The following is a 5,810-nucleotide window of genomic DNA, read 5'->3' on the forward strand; positions in this document are numbered from 1 at the left end:
ATTTGTTGGCTTTGTGGGGCCTGATCCAAGTTCGGCGTTAGTTAGCTAAACAAATCCCTACACTACTGGCCCTTTCAGCATCAGCCCACGAAGCATGGACCGAAGTCTCACCCAAAGCAGTATGGAGGGATGTTGGAACCAAGTTTTTGCAACCTGAGATGGTCGTGATGTCAGTTTATACCCTCTGTTCCTACTTTCGCACAGGTCACTAAGTTTTAGGGTTTTGTCAGGGTACCCTTTATTCCTCCCTTCAGTACCTCCGCAAAGGTGTACGATTGACCTTCGTGCAGCCTTAACCGGCGATCCAGATACTTTCACGCTGCTATGACAACATATTGTATAGGTTCCCAAGTTATCTTAAGTGTTTTACTTATCTTACTTATCAACCATAGCTAGCGCCGCATAAACTAATATCCTTACTTGTGTTTAATTAACCAATACGGTCACATAGATTCGCACATCACATGAACATTGTAAATTGAACCCAAAACGCAATATAACTAGATGCATTAACAAGAAATAAATACACAGAATTTGCAAAATACTTCTCTTTATTGATATCTTCATATTAATACAGACTCTATTTACTCTACGCACACAGCTGCAAGGGTCCGCGCACTCAGCTGCGGACTTCCACCTTAGGCCTCTGCGTACTCAGCTGCAGAGCCTCTACCTACGCTAAAACCCGAGAACACTTAGACTCAACGATTAACTCTTCACTATTCGCTACTCTAACTTAACTACTTCAGAGCTTACTTACTTAGCTCTTATTTACACAATCCCATGGTCCACGAACCATGGGTAGATCTTTACAGCCGATTTTACACTTTACAAAATAAGGGCGGACAACCCTTTATGACTCTTGACACATTCGTGCTCCATCACCAAAAAATGAGGAGACTTTATAACTTTATTACAAAATTTGTCCCAAAACATGGGCTTTTAGCCCCAAAACTTTCCTTGGGGGAACCCGTTCCCAACAATAGGTGCTTCTTGAGTTTTTTCTTTATGATCTTAGTCTTCTTTGCCTTGTGCAATTAATTTTTCGTATTCTTGACTTTGTAATGTATATCCGCAAGATCTTCATATTCCTGTTGTAATGCTTCCTTGTTTTGTCGAAGTTTGGTTATTCTGTTTTTCTCTTGATCTTCCAATAGTACTTTCTCAGTACACTGGATTACATCATTTTGTAGGAATGATGATGGGCGTTCAACTTGCAATTAGCATTCTCTTTTCTTTGTTTCCTTATTAAAATCGGCATGTTGTCATTTAAATATTGTCAATAATTGTTCTATGTCTCTCGTGATTGATTGTTTTTGTGCATCACTTAGAGATTCTACTAAGGTAAAAGTTTTGTAACATTTTCTGCAAACCACATTTTGATTTCGGAATGGCTCTTGATAATTAAAATATCACTCTGAACAAAACAGACATTTTGAAAAGAAACCATTGCTTCTTGTGGACGTCAATTTTTTGTTTTTTCTTCACTTATTTTATCTCCTTAATTATTTAATTATATATATAGACTTTATAAAAGTCCTTAATATATATCACCCCTCTTTTCTTTTCTTTTTTAAAGAGCTTTGAGAATATAAAAATATATTCTCTTTTTAATTTTCTTCCCTCTATAATAATATTTTAGTAGAATTTCAAAGAGTAACTCTTTTAATATTCCACTCACTTTTAAAGTATTTTGTGAGTGTCTTCTTATAATGCTTCCCTTGTACTTTGCTTTGAATTTTAATTGAACAATAGTATATATATATATTTTGCTTTGAATTTTAATTGAACAATAGTGTATATATATATATATATATATATATAATTTTTTAATCAATTAATATATATAACTATATTAAAATTTTACTATATAATATAGTATATATTTTAATATAAATATATATAATAAAATTTATTACTAGACCAATGTCGTAGGTGTAATGTTTGGTGTTAATAGAAAAAGTCAATAGAATACCAATTTACATAGTGTTGGGATCAGAAATTGTGACGACCTGACCGACGAAGAGCGGCAGAGCGACTGGGAACCAAGCGAATGGTCCCGAGCTTTGTTGACTAGAAAAAGGATGCGGTCGAATGAAAACCACTGTTTAGAAAGGTGTGTTTGTAGAGGGGAACTCGGTCAACTCAAAGAAAGGTGTGATTGGTCATTTTGGAAAGGCAGCTCGATGGAAGATCAATGGTGTCGACTATTGGTGATAATTGGGAAGAGGCGGAGGAAGGACAACAACAAGTAACAATGTGTTGATTGTAGTTGTGGGTAGACTGGAGAACAAACATGTGGTGATTTTGTGGTGGCTTGTTCAGTGACAGCCTGCGGCTAGTCGAGGTAATGGAAGACGACTGTCACTCGAACTTAGCGAAGAATCCGGTGTCGGCGTGAGAGAGACAACATGTTTGTTTTATTTTTGTCTGAGGAAGCTGGTTAGTTGGTGCTCTGGGTATAGCGAGCAAGGATGTTAGCTTTGAATGCCGCAACATTATGGACTGCAGTTTTGACTAGACAAGACTTGGTAGCGGTGACTAGACAAGGAGTTGATTGCTTGGCGGCTGGGAGTGGTTGTGTGACAAAGGAGCAAGACGATGGCTTGGGATGTTTGGCACCGCAGGCTATGATTACGTCGTGGAAAGCAACCTAGTGATGGCAGACAGTTGGGCAGCGTGGCACTGGCCACAACTCCTAACAGTTGGTCAACGAGGACAAGGGCAGGTTGTTTCGATGGCAAGCGGAAGTAATGGAGCACCGGTGGCAGGTAAGTCAAGCAGCGATGGAGGAAGGATGATTTGGATGGTTGTGGCGACGGTTGATTTGCAAAAGTGGCGGTTTGACAGTGGTAGTTCAGATGGTCGTGTACGACCACAGGTAACCCGTGTTTGTTTTATTTTTTATTTTTATTTTTTATATTCTATTTTCTTTTCTTTTTTTTTTTCTTTATTTTCTTTATCTTGTTTATTTTTATTTATTTATTTTTTTAATATATATATATATATTTTTTAATAATACTTTTTTTTTAATTAAATTGTTGATAATGTTTTTTTATATATTGTTTTATAATGTTTTTTTTATTGACTCTTTTTTTAATTCATTTATATATATTTATTTTTTTAACCCTTTTTTAATGACCAAAGGTCTAAGGATGAAACAACGAAATAGAGAAACTCCAAATTGTAGTGAAACACTTGGACTATAACAACAACAAGGTTGACAACAATTGATGGCCAAAGGTCAGTTCAAACTAATTCTCTATGCAGCGGTGAAGCGACCAGAGGATCGAACAACTTTGATACCAATGGAACAAACAAAGTTCGTTTACACAACAGACTACTTTAGAAGATCTAAAAAATATAAACATCCATGATAGGACAATAATATATTATAGAAAAATATTTGAATACAAGTAAGTTGATTGAGTTACAAATTAGGGTCTGCTTTATATACCTAGGTAGGTAACCTTTCATGAATGGTCATGTTCTTAGGGACATGCCCCTTAAATTAACTAATTACTATTTAATTAACTATTCCTTATTATTATTATATTTATATTTTATTCATAAAAATGCTCCAATAGGTCGAGTAACATTTTTATTTATAGTCCTTTTGTGTGGTTGAATTCTCTTAATGAGGCCGACATGTCTTCTCTTGAGGCCAACTTGGTGGAGTGACAAAAGACAATTTTTACATAAAATATAATTTTCTTCTTTGATACAATGAGACCAAGAAGGGTCTATTACATAATTACAAGGACTAAGACTTGTGACACAAACCCTAGAAGCACACAATGGGTGCTTTCACCTAGAAACAAAATAAACAAAGCATGAAACCCGTGCTTATAAATAATTTTCTTTTAGCAATAAACTTTCTTTTCTTTTTCTTTTGACAAGTAAATTACATCATGACTCAAGTACAATTATGAAGACTGATACTTGTTACATTTCTCAACAGACTCAACCACAACTTATGATATCTTTTGTCCACTTGCTACCTTCCTTCTTGAAGTTTTAAAAATAATTTTCACTTGCTAATGTATTGTTGCTTCAATGGTGAAGATCACTAGTTAGGCATTCCAATCAGGTTTTAATCAAAGTAAGGTCACCCCACTCACAATAACATGATTAGAGCTAGATGTGACCATGGGAAAATTTAGTAGAATAGTTACCCCTTTTGTTGTTGCATTTTAGATAAAATTTTGACCCTTGCTAAGCGATTGCCTTCATGTGTGGCCAAATCCATGAACCATACCATCTTTCTTCTTATACAAGGATGAAGCATATCTACATGTATATATATAACCTCACTCAACCTTTCTTCCTGTTACTTCTTGTTAGTCTAATGTGCACTAGCAATTTATTGGTGGCTTTCATCTCTTTCCAATGTCTCCTTTGGGCTCAACTCGTTAATTTGGATAATTCTCTTATCTTAGCCTAGACTAAATCTAACTACTCGTTGATATCTTTTCATCTTTAAATGCTCAAATGATGTCATTCCCCCAACCACTCCATGATGATCCCACTCACTCTCTTTCCAATGTCTCATTTGGGCTCAAATCATTAATTTGGATAATTCTGTTATCTTAACCTAGACTAAATCTAACTACTCGTCGATATCTTTTCATCTTTATATGCTCAAATGACATCATTCCCTCAACCACTCCGATGATCCCACTTACCCTTGTTGTATTCGTATGATTGTAATTATTCTCCTTTAACCACGGGTAAATCAAGTAGAATCTTGAAATGGGAAAAAATGATTCAAGATCAATTTAGTTTTATTTTATGTTAAAATTGGTAGCTAGGGCCAAACTCCATGTGGGTTTACTTATTCATGGCAGCTGATATTTTTCTTGGATTCCACTCGTTGAGAGGTGTAGGATTGATCTAAAGATCATCCGATTCTGACATGTATTCATGGAGATATGAATTTAATTGTGTTATGTGACAATTCGTCAAGGTCGGCCAACAATCAAATTACCCCCACTTATCCTCATCGTTGCACTATAAATAGAAGAGGTTTGCAAGTCATTTGAGACACACACTCACACCTCTTGTGATCTCTTCCTCTCCACTCGTTTGGGTTTTGGTGGAAGGAGAAGTCACCAAGAGTATACGCTGCCCTAAAAAGGAGATGCCCTAGCACTAACACAAACATGGAAGTGAACCTAACGTTGTCATGGAAAGAGCCCTAACCGCAGTTATGTTTGTGCCCTAGTCATAGTTCAGATATGCCCTAACTGTTGGCCTTATTCCACACTAGAAGTTGCCCTACATTCGCAATTAAAGAAGGCCCTTATACGTTGGGAAGAAAAGGTCTCTTCCGCAATCAAATGAGGGTTCTATGCAGCAAGAGGAGGATCCCTTCACGCTGTCCTAAAGGATACCTTTACATGCAGCAAGGAGAAGCCTATATACGCTGTCAATGGATGCTCCAAAAGGAGCCCTAGCTGTAGTCTTAGATGCAATCCAAAAGAGAGAATATACCCTAGCCGTAGATAATAATGAGAGCTCTTCGTTGTTAATGAAGAAGCTCTATGAACATTGTCCTAATGAAGGATGATCGTCACATTGACAAGGAGCAGTATCCTATCTCAGTATATGTATAGACAACATACATGTAGGTGTTGTGTTCACAATCAAATGGATGGAGTAGAAGACCTTAAGACTTGTAACAAGAAGTAGAACAATCTCGACATAGCTACGGTCTTGGGTGTAGGATCTCGGTGACTAGGTGCAGTCATAGAAGGAGCCTAGACATCATGGGATCTAACAGTGGTGCAACCTCAAAGGGAAGGTCAAAC

Source organism: Pinus tabuliformis, chromosome 2_2, assembly GCF_031772625.1.
Source record: "Pinus tabuliformis cultivar Carrire ecotype Pingquan chromosome 2_2, CPIR1, whole genome shotgun sequence".
In the NCBI taxonomy this organism is placed as follows: domain Eukaryota; kingdom Viridiplantae; phylum Streptophyta; class Pinopsida; order Pinales; family Pinaceae; genus Pinus; species Pinus tabuliformis.